The 21,262-nt window shown below is 37.4% G+C and overlaps 1 pseudogene; it reads right to left on the reverse strand.

Moving 5' to 3' along the window:
- Positions 1 to 10,129: 10,129 nt before the first annotated feature.
- Positions 10,130 to 12,548, reverse strand: LOC120226041 (annotated as a pseudogene).
- Between the last annotated feature and the right edge of the window lie 8,714 nt (positions 12,549 to 21,262).

Consider the following 21,262-nt stretch of genomic DNA (forward strand, 5'->3'; position numbering starts at 1 on the left):
TGTAATTTGCAAACAGTTCTGGTGTCTTGAATGACTGCCTTTGTGTACTTCACCTAGAAAGGCTGTTTGACATAGAGGAATGAGTACAAAAATCAGTAGACATGAACTTTCTTCATCACCTTGACAAAAGCTTGCTTTGAGTATTTAGCCAAGTCGATTTTTCTAATGTTGAATCTGTGCCACGTAAAGTTAAACGATAGACTTCATAAAATCCAAAAACCATTCTGTTAGATTAAAAAAAAATGACTTACAGTAGAATTACATACTTGAAGGAAAAAGGCCTGAAATTCTGCATTAACTGATTTATTAGCTCATCACAAGTGAGTAATTTCAAATATCTCAGCTCCAGTTTTCAAACATTCAGTGGAGGATAAAGATACCTACATCATCATGTTGCCTAACTCAAGGACAGGAAACATTTTTTAAAGAGGCTTTTTTAAAAAGTTTCATTAGGGATGGGAAAAGATAGTTGCAAATGACATATCAGATAAAGGATTAATATCCAGAATCTATAAGGAACTCACCAAACTCCACACCCAAAAAACAAACAACCCAGTGAAGAAATGGGCAGAAGATATGAACAGACACTTCTCCAAAGAGGACATCCAGATGGCCAACAGACACACGAAACGATGCTCAGCATCCCTCCTCATCAGGGAAATACAAATCAAAACCACACTGAGATACCACCTCACGCCAGTCAGAGTGGCTAAAATGAGCAAATCAGAGAACTCTAGATGCTGGCGAAGATGTGGAGAAACGGACACCCTCCTACACTGTTGGTGGGAATGTAAACTGGTACAGCTCCTCTGGAAAACAGTGTGGAGGTTCCTCAGGAAACTAACAATAGAACTCCCCTATGACCCAGCAATAGCGCTGCTAGGAATTTACCCAAGGGATACAGAAATGCTGAGGCATAGGAGCACATGTACCCCAATGTTCATAGCAGCACTCTCAACAATAGCCAAAACATGGAAAGAGCCTAAGTGTCCGTCAACGGACGAATGGATCAAGAAGATGTGGTTTATCTATACCATGGAATACTACATGGCAATGAGAAACAATGAAATCTGGCCATGTGTAGCAACATGGATGGACCTTGAGGGTGTTATGCTGAGTGAAATAAGTCAGGCAGAGAAGGAAAAATATCATATGTTTGCACGTATAGGAGGATTAGGAGGAACTTAACTGAGGACCAAGGGGGAGAAGAAGGGGGGAAATGGTGGGGGAAAGGGAGAGAGGGAAGCCATGAGAGACTCTTGAATGCTGACAAAAACTGAGGACTGATGGATGTGGGGGGGAGGGGGGTTGGGCATGGAGGAGGACACTTATGGAGATGAGCACTGGATGTTATGTGGAAACTAATTTGACAATAAACTATGTGTACAAAAATAAATTAATTAAATAAAATAAATAAAAATAAAAAGTTCATTAGGGACTTAATACAAGCTTCTTGATTATTCTTCAATTTGCCGATCATATGACATCAGAAATGATTCCTGCAGTATAAATGTCTCTATCAAGTAAATCCATTTTGACTTCTTCAGATTTCCTAGTAATGTAAATCACAAGGTGATAACTGGAATGCCTTAATAAAGGATCAAGGCCCATTCACACCACTTTAACAAAAGTCATATTGGAAAAACAAGGCTGATATTTTGCCTCTAGTCAAAAACCAAGATTCAGACTAAGACTATCATAAGTAAGTTAAGATTAAATAAAAATTATCTGAGTAAAGACTTCTTTATGTGGAATTTAAGCCAAATTGAACACAAAACTTTAAATTTGAAACTACTTATATGATAGCAAACAAAACCATAGAGTTATGAGATTTCCTTGAAAGTTACCTTTACTATTAATAAAATAATTTCATTTGAATGAGATTTGAATATGGGTGTAGCCTTACGTAAGGGCTAAAAACCAAGTTAGATTATTTCCCCTAAGAAGTTTGTTAATGATATAGAATTAAAGGAAAGAAACAGATTACTGTGTTGTTGAATCAGGGACAAGGTGCTACAGTCAAACTATAATACTATAAAGGTAATATCACTCCTATATTTTCACTCATTTTATTCACTGCATAATTACAAACAATAACTATAGTTTCTCTATAATCTCAGTTACATTACTCACACACAAAACCCATGAGGAAATGTGAAATGAGGGTGTTATTAACTATTAGAAAAATATCCAAGAAAAATTTAGAAAGAGAATAATTATGGCAGGCCCATGTTAAAAACTGCATTTGCTTTCCATGTAATGGATGGCTGCATTTTAAAAAAATCAAATTTCTTAATAGTCTCACTTTTATTATTTAAAAGACAAAACTGCTCTATCAAAAAGTATATACTTAAGAGTTAAATTCCTCTTATGAAAAATGTCATAAATAATAAATGTTTATTTGAGGCTCATAAAATGAAATATTTGGAAAACCTGTTAGATTGCTAATGCTTTGCACTAAATTTATTTCTCTTTATAACATATATAACTCTCAGCAAAGAAGGCTCTTGTGTCGACCATGTCAGTGTTTTAACAATTTTGGCTGAAAGGAATTCGAGCTAACATGAAATCCCTTTATGATGTTTTAAGCTGTCAGAGCTGCAATTTATGAATTTGCTTCAGGACGAAAGTTCTACTGGTAGCATTCAAAACAAAACAAAACAAAACTTGTATGTATTTGTTACAGCAAAAAGGAAGATTGGAAGTTCAGTTTGGTTATAAGCAAGTATTTCTATCCCCTAATTAGGTCATCTGATTGCAATAATAGGACAGGTAGGTGACAGTGCCTGGCGCTGAACAACCTTGGGAGGGGTGTTCACACCTAACCTGTCAGTCCTCGTGGGATAGCTATTGAGAGAAGAGGGACAGTGAGGTAGGCTAACAGTTCAATAATGAGGCACAGGTAGGAGGATCATGGTGATTTGAACTAAGGCGATAACTACTCCTTCCTCCCTTTAAAATTTTGCGAATTTGTTAGATAGATTTTTTGCATACATTTTCACTTTAAAAATGTATTTAAATATTAGTTGCCTTGATTACTAAGTTTTTTTGACGATTTTTAAATTTTTGTGCATAATGTAAGCCTCAAAGCCGATGGTGGGATGAGTTGCAGCATACTCTCTCTTGGGACGTGCATGACCCGATGCGGGAAGAGCATTTATTGGCAGAAGCCAGGGGACAACCCCCAGGTTTGTGTTTTGAGGATGCTTGGTCAAGCAGGCTGGAGCGTAAGACTGAATAAACAGGATTCGTTGACTTTGGGCACTTCCTGGGGATATGACATTGAGTCACCTGGCAAGGATCCCGTAGGACCAATAAACCTACTGCTGGAGGGAATCTGAAAAGCCTGGAAAGGTGGTAAAGTGGAAATTGTGTGTGACCCTAGCAGACAGGAGAGGGAGGAATAGACTGCCAAGGGAGATATGTGGGAATGGAGATAATGTGAGGCCAGAAGTTGACTGAAAGACACTGTCCCACGAATACCTAGAGGACATGCCATTTCCCAAGGACATCAGTGATGTCTTGGTGAAAGGAGTCTGTTAGTGGCTCTCTTCTGCAGAAGAGACTGATGGTGGCAGGCATGCATAGACCATGCTCATTCACAGCTAAGGTCCTGGAGGCTACGAGGTGGCTGTGAAACACCAGCACCTAGGAGGTCACTACTGCCCTCAGGCCTGGCAAGTTCACAGAAGCAGCCCAGTGACTGACCTCAGAAAGCAGCAAAGATGGAATGTATGGATAATACAAATAAAGCCACTATGAACACTGGCATACAAGTCTTTGAATGAACATATATTTTCATTTCTTAAGGATTAGTGTCTTAGTGTGCAAGACTGTGAGATTAACCTTTTTTTTAGGAAATTTTTAACTTGTTTTCAAAGTTACAGAAGTTCCAAATACTTGCCAACAATTGATATGGCCAGTCTTTGTAATTTTAGCCATTCTAATAGATGCCCTGTGGCCTTTCATTGTAGTTTAACTTCCATTTCCATTATGACTAATTTCCATTATGAACATCTTCTCATGTGCCCTACTCACCATCCATATATTTTTATGAAACATTGGTTAAATTTTTGCACATTTTTTTTATTATTGTGTTTCTTGAGTTTGAGTATACTTTGTATATTCAAAATATGAGTCCTCTAAGTGCTTAGCAAACATATTTTATTAGTCTGTGCCTTGTCTTTTTTTTTTATAAAGACTTCAGTTTTTAGATTAATATTAGACTCAAAATAGATTGAGGGAAAGACACAGAGGTTTTCCATACACTCCCTACTCCCCAAAGTCAATAACCTTCCCCATTATCAACATCATTCATATTGGAATGTTTGTTACTAAGAACAAACCTACACTGACACATCAAAATTATTTAAAGTCCATAGTTTACCTAAAGGTTCACTCTTAGCATCATTTATTCTGTGGGTTTGGACCAATGCATAACATGTATCCATCATTATAATATCATACAAAGTATTTTCATTGTCCCAAAAATCCTCTGTTCTCTGATTATTCATCCTACCTGCCCCCCCACCCCCACAACCCTGGCAACCACTGAGCTTTCTCTTGTCTCCATTCTTATGCCTTACCAAGAAATTCATATACAGTAAAACCTTGGATTGCAAGTAACTTTCTTTGCATGTGTTCCACAAGACGAGCAAATATTTCTAATAAATTTTTTAATATTTATTTATTTTTGAGAGAAAGAGACAGAACTTGAGTGGAGGAGTGGCAGAGAGGTGGGGGGGAGGCACACAATCTGAAGCAGGCTCCAGGCTCTGAGCTGTCAGCACAGAGCCCAACTTGGGCTCCAACCCAAGAACCACGAGATCATTACCTGAGCTAAAGTCAGACGCTTAACCGACTGAGCCACCCAGGTGTCCTTCTAATAAATTTTAACTTGATAAATGAGCGATATCTTCCAATACCAGTTTACATGAGGCCAAAATTCACATGATCACAACTGAAGCAATGGCTCTTTTCTCTCTCAATCTCTCTCTCTCCTCTCTCTCTCTCTCTCTGTAGGACTGTGGGTGATTGTCTCTCATGCTTGGAGACTCAGTATCAGGCCACAGTGTTTGGCAGAAATCAGTGATTTTTTAGAACATTGGAAGGTGCCCACAACTGGTACTAGTGTATTTATTGTCACTTCAAAGCACCTATAAACAGTTTCCATATGAGAGTAAACTTAGGAATGCTTTACTGCCTTAGTGTCAGTTACATTAAATACAGTAGATGACAAATTTATTAGTACTGTGCTGTAGTCAACATCCATCAGAGCATGTACAATGACCCCCGTGCAGAAAAACAATGAAAAGAAAGGTAGTAAGTAGTAGGAGATGATTACATTGGAAGTTAAGAAAGAAATCATTGAGAAGTATGAACGAGATATGCGAATGGCTGAAATTCCAAGATTTTATAAAAAGTCTGCAGAGGAGGAGTAGAAAAAAGAAGGAATCTCTCACTTCAAATGAGATTAGGGAGATGTGTAAATGTAAGAAACAGTCCAAAATTTTGTATAAAAGCAACATCCAAATAAAGCTGTAGCAGTGTGAGTGATGAATCTGTTTAACAATGATGCAATGTCACATTTCTATGAAATCCTCAGAAGGAGGCAGAAGCAGGTGTCACTGGATAGGTTCCTTGTTACAGTTGCACGTAAAGAAGAAGATTCCATTGAGCCAAGATAACAGTGATTCCATTATTGATACTAAAAATCGTCGAAAACAATAACCCTCCTCTCTCATCTCCTTTACACCAGTCACGAAGGTTTGCAAAGGTAAATGCAGGCTAATTTGTTTATCTTTCTTGATGTTTCTTTATTATCTTGTATTATATTAAAGTATTGTAATCTATTTATATAAATTTTGGGAAATTGTGGGCCTATTTTTTTCTTATGGGGAAATTCTCTTTGATATACAAGTGCTTTGGATTACAAGCATCTTTCTGTTACAAATTATGCCAACAAACCGTGGTTCTACTCTGTGTGTATAATTTAATTTTTAAATTAAGCCTTTGGATAACTAGTGTTAGTTCTCCAACTGTATTTTTTCCAGAGTAGTTTATTATATTCTGAGCCACTTCCATTTCCATACTACTGATAGAACTTGCTTGTCAAATATTACAAAAAGTCCGCTGGCATTTTTTTATTAGTACTGCATTGAATCTACAAACAAATTTGGAAAGAATTGAAATCTTAACCATATTTAATTTTCTAATCCACAAAATTGGTTTCTTGTATATAGATTTTAATTTATCTCAGCAATGTTTCCCAGTTTTAATATAGGCCCTGTATATGGTTTATAAGTTTTATCCCTATTTTATATTCCTAGTTATTTGATGCTATTCCAAAGCTATTGTTTTCTTTAATTTAAAAGTTTGTTTCTATTATTAATTTTTTGAGGAACCTCCACACTGTTTTCCAGAGGGGCTGCACCAGTTTACATTCCCACCAACAGTGTAGCAGGGTGCCCGTTTCTCCACATCCTTGCCAGCATCTCGTGTTCTCTGATTTGCTCATTTTAGCCACTCTGACTGGCGTGAGGTGGTATCTCAGTGTGGTTTTGATTTGTATTTCCCTGATGAGGAGGGATGTTGAGCATCGTAATAGCACTGCTAGAAATTTACCCAAGGGATATAGGAATGCTGATGCATAGGAGCACATGTACCCCAATGTTCATAGCAGCACTCTCAACAATAGCCAAAACATGGAAAGAGCCTAAGTGTCCATCAACGGACGAATGGATCAAGAAGATGTGGTTTATCTATACCATGGAATACTACATGGCAATGAGAAACAATGAAATCTGGCCATGTGTAGCAACATGGATGGACCTTGAGGGTGTTATGCTGAGCGAAATAAGTCAGGCAGAGAAGGACAAATGTATGTTTGCACATATAGGAGGATTAGGAGGAACTTAAAGGACGATCATGGGGGAGAAGAAGGGGGGAAATGGTGGAGCAGAGAGAGAGAGAGGCAAACCATGAGAGACTCTTGAATGCTGAGAACAAACTGAGGACTGATAGGTGTGGGGGGGGAGGGGGAGATGGACATGGAGGAGGGCACTTGTGGGGATGAGCACTGGGTGTTATATGGAAACCAACTTGACAATAAACTATTTGTAAAAAAAATAAAAATAAAAAAACAAAATAAAATAAATAATAAAAATAAATAAAAAGTTTGTTTAACTTATTTTATGCTATTCCAAAATTATTGTGTTCTTTAATTTAAAATTTTAATTATTTAAAAAAACAAATGTTTAGTTATTTATTGTTAGTATATGTAAATAAAACTAGTTTTCATGCTGATTATGTCCTTCAACTTTGTGGAACTTATTAATTATAGTAGAATTTTGGTAGATTGTATGAGATTTTCCATTGGCAATCATGTCATCTGTGAACAATGACAGTTTTAATCCCCTACCAGTCTCGCTGCAGTTTTCTTCCTTGCTCCATTGTATGGGTTAGAACCACCAATATAATGCTGTTTCCACACAATAAGCCTAGATATTCTTGCTCATTTATGATCCAAATAGGCAAATATTTGATTTTTCACCATTAAGTATGAGGTCAGTTCTTATTACTTACCTCTCTCTGTCCCACTTCTAAGGTTAAGGAATTTCCCTTCTATTTGTTATATACTAAGACTTTTATCACCAGTGGATGTTGGATTTTGTCAAGTATTGGGGTTTTTTTAATTTTTTTTGCCTTTATTAAGACCATTCAGCATCTCTTTACTAATTTGTTAATATCATGGCTTATATTGGTTTATTTTCTTTCATGTAGAGCCTACCTTGCAGTCCTGGTAAATCTCACTTGTTCATGTTTGTTTATATGTGTTTGACATATTATTCCTGGATTTTCCTTCATAAAATTTGGTTTAGAATTTTTTCACCTATGTCTATGAGGGATATTGGTGTTTTTTCTTTTCTTGTGATGACTGACAGGTTTGGTGATGAGGGTATACTGGTCTCATAAAAGGAGTTGAAAAGTATTCCTTCCTGTTCAACTTTCTGTAAGATTTAATGGAGAATTACCATTATTTCTTCTTTAAATTATTGTTAGAGTTTAGTTAGTAAAGCTATATCAACCCGAAATTTCTTCATAAGAAAGAACTGAACTACAACTTCACTTTCTGTAATAATGTTAGAACTGTGTAGATTATGCACTTCTCGACTGAGCATTGGTAGTTTGTGTCTTTCAAAGAAATTGTCCATTTTATTGAGATTCTTCAGTTTATGGGCATAAAGTCATTCATAATTTCTCTTTTTTATTAAACAGTTGTAGATATGTACCAATGTCATCGCTCTTATTCCTGATATTAGTATTTGTGTCATCTATTCTTTTCCATAACCAGTCCTGTAAAAACTTGTCAATTTTTTTGTGTGTATTCTCAAAGAACTAGCTTTTGGGTTTACTGATTTTTATTTATTTTATATTTTATATTTCATTGGTTTCTACTGTGATTTTTAATATTTCCTTTCAGTTGCTTATTTTTATTGAACTTGCTGTTCTTTTTCTAGTGACTTAAGATGGCATTTGGGAATCACTGATTTTAGAGATTTCTTCTTTTTAATGTATGTGTTTACTTCTATAATGTTCCAGTAAGTACCATTTTTAGCATCCCACAAACTTTGATATTTTTTCCTATTTTCACTATGATGAAAATATATTGTGTTTTCCATATAATTGGGGATTTTCAAGATATCTTTTCATTATTGATTTCTTTTATTTAATGCTTATTATTACTTTTGAGAGAGACAAAGAGAGAAGAGGAGGGACAGAGAGAGAAGGAGAGATAATCGCAAGCAGGCTCCACACCATCAACACAGAGTCTGATGTGGGCTTGAACCCACAAACTGTGAGATCATGACCTGAGTCAAAACCAAGAGTTGGAAGTTTAACCACCTGAGCCACCCAGGCACCCCTCATTATTGGTTTCTAATTTAATTATATTTTTCAAAATTTGGAGTAAAAACTCAGTGTAAGTTGATTGCTTTTAAAATCTGTTGAGACTTATTTATAATTTAGAGAACGGTTCAGCCCTTCTCCCTCCCGCTAGGGTAGTAAAATAGAAGCTCAAGTACTATGGACTTGCAAGGTACATCTTCCTTTTGGGTCTGCAGGCAGCCAGAAGTGGTGGAGCATTAGCGCGCCCCTTGCTGGCCTCCTGACTTCATTTTTAAAGGTTTCCTTTTATTAATTTTCACACATCCTTATTTTTGTTATACTGTTTGTAACTTGTAACTTATCTTTGTTCCTTGGCTGTTTATAAACATTTCTATTTATCACAGATTTTGATCAATTTGATTAAAAAGCTGCACTGAGCCTGTTTTGTGGTTTACAGTTTCCATAAAATTAGAGAATTTCAAGCAATTATATCTTAAAGTACTTTTTAAACATATCTTTTGGAGACTTTGAATACCATATATTAGGTTGGTTGAAATTGTATCCAAGGTCAATGATATTCTGTGACTTTTTTTCTCCATGTTTTAATTTGATAAATTTTATAGCATTGTCTTCATTAACTTCACCTTCTTTATATCTAATCAGCTGTTAATCCAGCCAGAAATAATGTAGGTTTAACTCTGGAAGTTTGATTTGCGTGTTTTGTATTCCACTTCCCTACTAAAATTTTAAACACTTGCAATAGAATTATAGTAACCGATTTAATGTCTTCGCTAATTCCTGTCAATTCTGGATGAGCAGGGATTTTTTTCTCCTCATTAAGGGACATATTTTGATTTTTTCCCTCTCTGGTAATCATTGATAGAATTCTAGATATTGTGAATATTTTTCCTCATGGTCCTGAATATTTTATTATTCCTATCAATATCTTTCAGTTTTATTTGAGATAGATTTAAATTACTTGTAACTAACTTGATCTTTTTTTATGAAATTTTTTTTATTGAGAAACTTGACTTAGATATATTAAATAAAACCAATTTATGGGGGGAAAAATCAAAGTCCACAATAGAAAAACAATAGTTAACACTGTCCTAGCATTAGCAGAAGCCAGAGAATATATTTTTTAATTGAAAAAGTCTAGGCACTTCATAATTGAACTTTTGTTATAAAATGACGTGCTGAATTTGTAATTTGTTGTTCTTAGTATTGAGGTCCATAGGATAAGCTAGGAAATCTTCAAATCTTGAGTTGACTTCAATAAGGGGTTATTTGACCCGTTATTAATTATTACTTTTTCCTTCTCTAAGAGGTAGCAAAGGCAACAGAAATCATTTTCTGAGCAGCTTCTCTCGTGGCCTGAGGAATGTGCCGAGAAGCACAGCGTGGTCCGTCTTAGAGGGGAGAGGTCCAGTCGACTCCGGTTGGCCCCTTTAGAGTGAGGGTTCAGCAGATTGTGGCTTGTGTAGCAGCTCGGCTTTGCCAGTCCTGTAGTCTTCACGGTCAGTTTGGAGGCATTGTTTGGGTGAACAGAACACCCAGCAGCTGCTTTGGCTCCTGGGAGGTGCTGTGGCCCACATTCAGGTGGCCCAGCCCTGCGCGTGGAATGTGGCTGGGGTGCCCGCAGAGGCTGTACACAGAGTGCGAGGGCTGCAGACTCGGGAGCGTGTTTGTGGGGTACCGGCAGCAAGAGCAGCGTGAGGCCTATGTTCTGCACTTCAGCTACAGAGACACCAACACCCTGGGTGGTGCTTCAGAGGCCACAAGCAGATGGAGCGTCACCAGCTGGAGCCAGGTGGTGAAGAGTTGGACAAAGCCCAGACTGGCTCAAGTGCGTGGTATTCCTTGGAAGCCATGAGGTCTCCTACCTTGTTGCCAGCAGAGAGTAGGAGAGTAGGCCTCATCGGTGCTAACTGGTGAGGTGTAGGGTGTAAACATCTTCCCTGAGGCTGTGGAGCCCCTGACACAAAGTAGCTCCCAGCTGCAGGCTGGAACAGATTTAAGATGGCACGCGCCGTCTGCTGCATATACTTGGTGGTCCGCTGTTTCTTTCTCTCTTCCCTCCTGTGGGCCAGGGCAGCATAGAGTGGCATGGAGCCCCCATGCCTCTATTCATGTCGGTGACTACTTTGACTGCCTCTTCAGGGGAGGAGAAACACAGGAAGCCAAACCCTCTGCTTTCCCCTCCTCCAGCATTACCTCTGCCCAGGTGAGTGATCTGAAAGGAGAAAGCTCTTGGTTTAAGTTCTTATCATCAATGGTGTCACCCAAGTTCTTTAATGTAGAGGTTCACTTCCTGATATTGACGAATTGCCTCATTTCAGCTGTTCAAATCTCCATTTTTAACACAACCTGTCATTCACTTTTTATTTTCTGTGACGGGCCTATAAACACAACTTTTCTTTTCCATTCACCTCTTCCAGGCCTTTATTGGCATCTTCATGCTTTTCGCAGCTCACAGAGTCAAAGCATTTGGATTTCTCGCTGGGATTTCTTACCGCCTTGACACTTAACGTCTCGACAAATTGGCTGAATAGTTCTTTTAGACTCTCATCATTCACCTCTTCCTTAAAGTTTTTGAAATGAGCATTGGTGAATTCCTTGGCTTGGGCTCAGCTTCTCACTCTTGGGAGACCAGAGCCTGCTCACAACACTCCATAGTCATCAAGGAGCAAAGGCCTGTCACCAGCCTCCTAGGCCTCCAAGTGGACAAAGGCATAACCACTAGAGCTGTTCTCATCACACACCACCTCGCAGGACAGAATGTTTCCAAAAGCAGAAAAAGGATCATGAATTGCCTTGCTTCCTAGAGATTTGTCCACGTTGTCGAAGAAGACATTCCTCATACCAGATTTTTGCAGAGGGAGAAAGCATGATATAAAGTGGCTTTCCCTTAATCACCTCAGATTTCATGGTGTCCAAGGCACACCTGGCATCAATCAGCTGCGGGAAGTTTGCGGAGTTATAACCCAGGGAGCAGAGGTGATCACGTCAGGCCTGGCGGGATAGCACGGGCACCACAGGACAACTTTCCATCCGGCAAGTCTTCCTTGCTTTCTGAGTGCAGTAACTCCCCTACTGGGACAGCTAGGGGCACCAGTGTTGATCTCCCCTATCCCCACCAGGAGGATGTCCCGTGAGGATCACACAGGTCAGAGGGGGTCTTATCAGCGCTGTGGCCCCGGCTGTGCCCATAGCTGGCATGGAGTGGAGCAGAGAGAAGTTGTGGCTCAGAAAGACAGAGTTGCAAAGAGGAGTCCAGGGCACGACAGCAGCACAACCGACTTTCAAAACCAGTATGACGCACCCCCCCCCCCACAAGAGTTTGTAGTTTTCAACCGTGCTTCAGGAGGCTTCCAAGTGCTGCTCCCAGGGGTCCCAGGGACATGCATTGCTCTGTAGATACAGGCACAAAGCTCCTGGCAGTTTAAGACAGCAGCAGCCAGTGGTAAAGCACTGTGGTGAAGCACTGTGCAAACCCTAGGAGGGCTGGGCTTGCGGGCCTCCCCCACACCCAGTGCAGACAGCTCACAGGTGGGGCAGGGACCAGGGTAGCAGCTGCTGACTCTCCAGCCAGCCCCCAGGGGTCCCGGCCAGGAGGCTTCCCTGCCCAGAGTCCAGCAACAATTCCGTGTTCTCTTTTCCATTTTATTCTATTTATTTTATTCTATTTTTCTTAATTATATATGTATTTATCTTAAAGTATTTATTTTTTCCTTCTTTTCTACTCTTCCTCTTTTCCTCCTCCTTTTTAATTTCTCTCTCTCTCTCTCTCTCTCTCTCGGCTGCTGGGCCTGAAGGTGATGAGGAGTCCCTGGGCAGAGAGATGGTTTGATCTTTTCAGACCTTGATGTTAAGGTACTTTGGGTGAGACCAGAACCCAGTTTGGCTCAGCTCTAACTTTTCTTGAAGCAAGATCCTTCTGTGGGCTCTACCCTCTTCCCAGGAATCATGAGGCTTCCCATCTGTCTGATGAGAGTCATTGTCCTGGCTATATGAGCCCCTGGTACTACTGCCCCTGATCCTCTCATGTGATGCTATGGCTTCCAGAACTTTCCTCCAGAACGTGCATCCCCTGATCAATACTTCGCTGAATATTCAAGGCTAACTGCAGACTCCTCAATTTCTCACTCTGTCCATCTTTCTCCATTAAATTAGTGCTGCTTGGGTGTATTCAGAATCTAGCTCCCTTTCCTCAAATCATCAAGTTTTGGCAGTTTTTCTTCCTTCCTAACTTCCTTCCTTCCTTCCTTCCTTCCTTCCTTCCTTCCTTCCTTCCTTCCTTTCTTTCTTTCTTTCTTTCTTTCTTTCTTTCTTTCTTTCTTTCTTTCTTTCTTTCTTTCTTCTCCTTTCTTCTTTCTTCTTTCTTCATTCATCTTTCTTTCTTTCTTCATTCATTCAATAATTCATTCATTTATTTTTATTTATTTATTGCTGTTTTAAAGTGTGGGGGTAAGCCCAATCCATGTTCATTTCATTTTCCTCTGGTTTTCATGGCATCATCGATATAGCCAGCTGTTATTCTTTCTGTTGGTCTGTTACGTGTAGCATGCCTTATTTTCTTTCTACTTTTTTATTTGTTTAGATGTTTATTTTTATTTATTAATTTTTTAATGGTTTTTGTGAGAAAGAGAGAAAGAAGTGCAAAGCATAAGTGAGAGAGGGGCACAGAGAGAGGGAGACACAGAATCCAAAGCAGGCTCCAGGCTCTGAGCTGTCAGCAGAGTCCAATGTGGGGCTCAGACTCCTGCCATGAGATCATGACCTGAGCCGAAGTCAGACGCCTAACCAACTGACCTACCCAGGCTCCCTTCTTCCTGCTTTTTAAATATTGATATCACTTTTGAGCGTATTGGCTGCTTTATTTCTTCTCCTATTTTCCTGACTGGGTACTGCTCATTGTGGCACAGGGCATAGTAATAACGCTACTTATCAGAATCTGTGAGGTGAGAGGATGATAATTGGGATTAAATTATCTGAGTTAGGGCTTGGTTGCATTCAGGAATGGAAGACCCATCCTGTGTCAATCACCTTGTCCTCTATGGGACAAAGTTCTTCCTTATGCACTGAAGAAATGTGCGCATTCTGTCTCTACCTTTTCATCCAAGACACCCATTTCCTGCAGTAATCATTACTTAGAGAAAACTCTTTGGTGTCATCTGGAGTTGCATGTTTGGGGCTTACCAAAAATTCCAGTCTGTCCCAACAGCTTACATGGCCCTTAATGTCTCAATTGGTTTCTCCTCCTTTGCAAAGAGTCCCTTTGTCTACTACAAGCCTAGAGCTTTACTTGCCTATTTTTATACTCCAACATGTCTCAGGGAGGAAAGGTGATTTCTGCTTAGCTAAAAAAACACTGCACACCATAAAATTTAGTTTCTTTAGAATCTTTTTATTCCTCACATGTCTGAAGTATTCAAGAAATGTGTGTGTGTGTGTGTGTGTAATGATGTTTTAAAGTTACTTTTTTTATCTAGTTGTCATCTAAGGACAGATTGGGGACTGTGGCCTATATCTTAACTGGAAGCAGAATTCCAGATCTTTCTATTTTATGATAATGAATACACTAGCCTCTTGAATCTTCATAAGTTATATTTAACTTAAATATTCCCTCTCTTTGCTCTGGATACCTTCAGGTGTTGGAGTAGTCTGCCATGATTTTGTGATTTTTTTTTTTTTTTGGCTAATATTTAGTGGAGTCCATTTATCAACCCACCTTTCTGTTTAAAATTTATGTTTACCTGTTCTATAAAAGCAATAATTCAAGAGACCTAACAAAAGATTGTCAGTACATGCTGTATTTATTTTGAGCGTGGGACTCTTTCTTCCTTCTGGGTGCATACAAGCTGTCTGAGGCTCTGCTTTCACTGAATGACCAAGACTCCTTTTCAGTACCTTACATTCTGAATAAATGCTTCTGTTCCTGCCTATTCAGTAGAATAGAGATAAGAGATGCTATGAAAAAAATGTATTACTTAAGTTAATCACCTATATACTGCCCCAGATGCACTTACTCTGAGACTGTCACCTCCAATACACATTACTTGCATTTCTATGTTTATGTGTATATTAGTGTCCATATATATTTGCATGTATCAATTTAACAATATCTGGAATTATTCCTATAGTGCACAAACTATATAGATTCTCACTGTAACATGGGGCTACATAGATAAATGGTAAACACAGGTATACCCATGCCAAGAAAACAATCCATGTAGTGTCTGCATGATCACTTAAAGGAGAAAAAGTTATTGAATTAAATACTTGCCACCACAACCAAAAGTCATATTCATGTATTTGCACTCTGAATAATATTTTGATTGAATTAACAAGTGTTTTGATACTGTGTACATACAACAGAGAGAGTTTTTCTTTACTTTAAAAAATCTAAACCAGAAATCCATTGAAAGGCTCTTTGTTATCTATCGACCAATTTTTGCTTTATTTATTGGTGTTAAGTAAGTAGCATACATGTATTTAATAAACTGTTATACTAAATGTTTAAAATCACTCAAACTTTCCCATTCTGCTAACAAAGTTTAATCTATTGCTTAATGTCCGTTCTAAATAATTTGTATACATTGTAGTTTTCATACTACTTAACACTTTTATACCATTTTATTAACATTTGAGGCCTATTATATAGTTAAAATTTTAATAATATAGTATTCTACTAAATATATGTACAAACATTATATACTGGGGGTGCCTTTGTGGCTCAGTCAGTACAGCATCAGACTCTTGATTTCAGCTCAGGTTTGTGAATTCAAGCCCCACGTGGGGCTCTATGCTGACCATGTGGAGCCTACATGGGATCCTGTCTCCCTCTCCCTCTGTGCCCTCCCCCTATTCATTCCCCCTCCATCAAAATAAATAAATTAACATTTCAAGAAAACATTTATGTACTGGCCTCTTATCTCCATATTTTGCAATTATGAAAAATTGTGTAACTCACAATGTTATACTCATGAGTCCTTTGTTTTCACATATTTACTAAGTTTTTATGGTTAGTCCAGTTCTATGATAAGCACTGGAGTGTTATGGCAGAAGGATAGACACTCTTAGTCCCATATGGAATTTACAGTTTAGAAAGGGAGACAGATCATTTAAAATAAAGAAAACTAGAAGTTATAAGTATTGAAGAATGAGTAGAGTAGGTGTCAGGTTATGAGGAGAAAGAAGATAAAGAGAAAGGGAACAGCAATATTTCAGGCAACTAAAAAAGCAGCTATAATTCATCACTAAAAAGAAATGAGCTGTCACACCACAAAAAGGCATCGAAGAACCTTCCATCTGCATTATCAAGTGAACAAAGCTAATCTGAAAAGACTCCATAATGTGTGAGTTTTCCTATATGACCTTCTGGAAAACACAAAAGTATGGAGACAGTGAAAAGACCAGTGGTTGCAAAGGAGTGGCAGTGGAGAGAGATGTGTAAGCTGAGCACAGAGGATTTTAGGGTAGTGAAAACACTGTGTATGATATTATAATGATGGACACATATCATTGTACATTTGTCCACCCTGTAGAACGTACAATGCCAAAAGCATACATGATGAACCTTGTGTATGGGTTGAGTAATTATGATGTGCCAATGTAGATTCATTCTTGGTGGAAAAAATATATATATAGCACTCTGGTGTGTGTTGTTGATAATGGGGGAGCCTATTGATGAATAGAGGCAAGGGTTATACTGGAAATCTCTATATCTTTCTCTCAATTTTAACTTTTTAACATGTATTTATTTATTGAGAGACAGAGGGTGACAGGGCAGGAGCAGGGGAGGGGCAGAGAGAAAGGGAGACACAGAATCTGAAGCAGGTTCCAGGCTTTGAGCCATCAGCATAAAACCCAACACAGGCCTCGATCGTGAACCGCGAGATCATGACCTGAGCTGAAGTCAGATGCTCAACTGACTGAGCCACCCAGGTGCCCTTAAATTTTATTGGAAATCTGAAACTCTTATAAAATAAAATCTTTTTAAAAAGCAGCTATGGAATCAGAACTAGAGGCAAGATAGAGCTTACAGTGAACTCAAATACAGTTAACTGCAGGAACTTCTGGGAGCCAAGTGACAGTTGAGGACAGACAGATGGACAAGGTCAAAGTCATGTTAAGGAAAGTTGAGATAATTTCCTAAGGATAAATTTTTCGAGATTCAATTATTGTCAAAAGTAATGAGAGTTCTTTTTCTTTCTTATAGCCATATGTATGGGAATTAAATGTACTCACTTAAAAAATGCAAATTGGTTATGTAAATATCAGTGTATTTAACACTCACTTAATTTTCAATGACAAGTGATGCTTCTTGTGTTATACATAATAAAAAATAATGAATGTGGAATCAATTTACTCTGTTCCATTTTGTTTATTTTTATGTTCATGGCACGCCACACTGATCTTCATTTAACAAACTAATATTCATATGTCAGTAATGATAGTAGCATTTTCTTAGACCAATTATGCTTTCATCACATAAATTCTAATTATTCAATCATTTTTCTTGGCAAATACATATTTAAAACCACAATGTGACAGGCATTATGGTAGGTGCTATTAAGAGGCCAAGAAAAGCTCCATGCATGCTTTCCCAGTAGGGTCTACAGTTGGGAAGAGAGACAGACATTAATAAAAGAGTCACTCAGATAAACACACAGTGCTATCAAGTAGGAATACAAAGTGCTATAAGTTTATATTATAATGGGAAAATCCCAGCGAGGAAAGCACAGGGTACTTCCATGAGGACATGGTGAGAAGCTGACATAGGAAGCAAGAGTAGAGTTACCTGGAGAGAGAAAGGAAGGAGATAACAGAAAATGACAGCTAGTGAAAAAGACAGTCAATACATGTGGCTGATGGACATGAGAACATGGCAGTGGGGAGGCAAAATTTAGCAGGTGGTGGTCAAGGCAATTGTGATATAATGGAATGCATGACATAACTAGATATGCATTTAAAAATAAAAATCCTCTAGTTGCAGTGAATGAAGGTGAAGAGATACAAATTGATATAAGGAGGTCAGTTTGGAAGATATTACAGAAGTCCAGATGAGAGATGATGGCCACCTGGAAACAGGTATGATGGTACAATGGAGAAAAATGGATGCATTTTGAGAGAGAATTTAGGATGAAAAATTAACTAGATATTGTTATTTAAAGTAATATATATATAATATAGATTATATAGAGAGATTAGAGAATATATATAAAGAGAAATCTTTTTCAAAATTTTCTGATCATTTTGATGATCTATTACTTAATAACTCTTGTGCATTTGTGATGTTACTTTTTTTATTTTGTAAGCATTTTATACTTTTATACAGTTAACCCTTGAACAACATGGGGTTGGGGCACTGACCCCCATGCAGTTTAAATTCTATCTGTAATTTTTGACATCCCCAAAACTTAACTACTAATAGCCTACTGTTGATGGAAAGACTCACTGATAACATGAGCAGCCAATTAACACATATTTTGTGTGTTATATGTATTATATACTTCATTCTTACAGTAAAGTAAGCAAGAGAAAAAACTGTTAAGAAAATCAGAAGGAAGAGAAAATACATTTACAGCCTTGTACTGTATTTATTGAAAAAAATCCCTGTGTAAGTGGGCCTGTGCAGTTCAGACCGTGCTCTTTACTGATGAATAGATCAAGAAGATGTCTTTTACGTATACAATGGAATACTACATGGCAATGAGAAAGAATGAAATCTGGCCATTTGTAGCAATGTGGATGGAACTCAAGGGTATTATGCTAAGTGAAATAAGTCAGGCAGAGAAAGACATATACTATATGTTTTCCAACATGTGTTGTTTAAGGTACAGCTGTATGATAAGTAAAACATCTATCTATTGACATCTTGGGGATCTAAAGTTATTGGGATGGTGTTTCTATTCTTCCTTCCTGCTGAACCTCATCCACTGTGGCTTATTTCCTTGTACTCCACATTTTGCTTGTGCTCATTCTTAGTTGGCGTGTGTCCTAAAGGCTTGTACTGGCCAAGCTTTGTTGCAGAGAAATGTATGTCCCTTTTTATGGGAAGCAGGGATTACTACCAAAAGTGGACCAATGTACTACCCGTCAAGATGCTCAGACTTACTAGTCTAGATTCCTTTTCTCATAACATATTTGGAGTTTATCAAAGTTCCATTTTTTCACCTGACTGCTCATGGAAAGCTTGATTTCTGGATCACAATGTTTCTATTTGTGCTCAGCCTTCCATACTCCTTTTCATCCCCTTCCATACTCCTTTTCATCCTTTAGGGATAACCATCACTTATACCTGTTATCGGGTAACCATTTTGAGAAGAAAGTGATGAAAGGGTCCATATCTTTACCCCAATTCAGGGCCTTCACTGATTTCTAATTAAAAAGCTCTTCATTCTACCATCGACCACTGAACTTTTAGTTTATGAGTTCTTTGTACTGTTAAAAGCATTTGTAAGATAGGTATTTTACCATTTCATTCTACAGTGTATTGTTCAAATGCTAAAAGCAAAATTACTAATTTCCCACATAATAATTCTGTTTTGCAATTCTTATGTTGAATCATTGAGGTATTTAAAAAATCTTAGATAGATTAGAGAATCTCAGTGACCTTATTTTTCTATATCCTAAAGGCTGCATTTCTATGTTTGCTATCTTGCTTCCTAATCACATTAGATATTTATTGCTGCATAGAAATTATTCCCAACTAGGCTAAAATATACTGAAATAATAGGGAAACAAGAGGATCAGGGAATATTTAAGCAGGGATGGCATACTGCAGCTGTGGGCCAAATCCAGGCTGTCTCCTGATTTTATAAATAAAGATCTATGTAATCACCTCCAACCACATGCATTATGTATTATCTATACCTGCTTTCACACTACAAAGGCAGACTTGACACAAGATGACATAGACTGTGTTGCTCACAAAGCTAAAATATTTACTGCCTGAACATTTACAGTAAGAATTTGCCTATCTCTGGTTTAAAAGATGATTCAAAAGTACAATAAACTATAACTATTGCATTACCATTTTATTTTCTCATTTCATTTCCCAGAGTTTTGCATTTTCAAAAATGTATAAAGGACTGGAGATGCTATCTCTATAGACTATTTTTAAATTTTATTTAATGCAACTGAGATTGAATTTTTCATTCTTCATCAATAATGGTAGAGAGAAAAAAAGGCAGAGTAGACAGGTCACAATAATCAGAAAAATCAGAAAATGAAAGCAAATGGCACCTCTTGAAATGATAATGAGGATGATAAATTTGGTTACATAAATGAAATATCAGATACATTTTCAGATAACAGTATCCTAGATAAATTTTTGCAAACTTAGGAATTTATAAATAGATAATGTATATTGAAGGAAGAAAGGATATATGATATTCATAACAATTTAGTCATTTAACAGGAAGGACTATATTATGCAATATTTTCTGACAAGATCCTGGCCCATCCCAGCTTGTTAGAAAGACAGTTCAGAGAAATTTTGTATTCTTCATTATGTTTATGTGTCAAAATTTACTTGATACTCTTTGAAAGTTGACAAATGATGAAGACAAGTGGCTAAATAAAGATGATTGGAGGAAAATAAATGATGTAAATATTAAAAGTTATGGCATAAGTCATTCTAAATGATGCCTATAAATAAAGGGAAACCCTGAAAAGCAGTAATATAGCAAAAAAGGATGGGAACTTTCTCTTCAAAATTATTATTAACCATCACAGTTAATATTATTAAGGTATTGGATTTTGGTGGTGAAACTTCAAGAAGAATCACTACTAGTGGTAAGCTATGATTGATATATTTAGAATTTCATACTAGTATTAACAAGATGGATATATTCCAGATCCATACATGACAATTGGTGAACAGTTACTTGCATTCAGAAGACATTGCCCATTAGGTTACAAATAAATTGCAAAGAGATATAAATTTTGAGTTTACTATGGCTAAAATTTTATTACAATTTTCATTATTTTTTATTCTTACTCATATAAAACTAAGAATTAAAAAGGGTTCTTTGGACCCAGAAGGCAAATGTTGATGCCTTTATTTCCAAGTATAGAGGTAGTTAATTCCTGGATACTGGATTTATTTAGTTGAGATTTTTATGTGGCATACTCATACCAGTTAATTCCTGGATACTGGATTTATTTAGTTTTTTTTTTATGTGAAAATCTTATTTATGTGACAAATGACATACTCATTTGTCCTACATTCTGAATGCTATTGACAAATGAAGAGCATCTTTTTAATCTGTTTATTAGAAGACAAATCCAAGAAGAAATTTTTCCGAGCATATCACTTGAAATGAATCCCTTCTTGAACAGGGGCTGTGATGTGGCAGGGAAAGTATGA

The sequence above is a fragment of the Hyaena hyaena genome, unplaced genomic scaffold, assembly GCF_003009895.1.
Source record: "Hyaena hyaena isolate Hyena2069 unplaced genomic scaffold, ASM300989v1 scaffold_1580, whole genome shotgun sequence".
NCBI classification, from domain to species: Eukaryota; Metazoa; Chordata; class Mammalia; order Carnivora; family Hyaenidae; genus Hyaena; species Hyaena hyaena.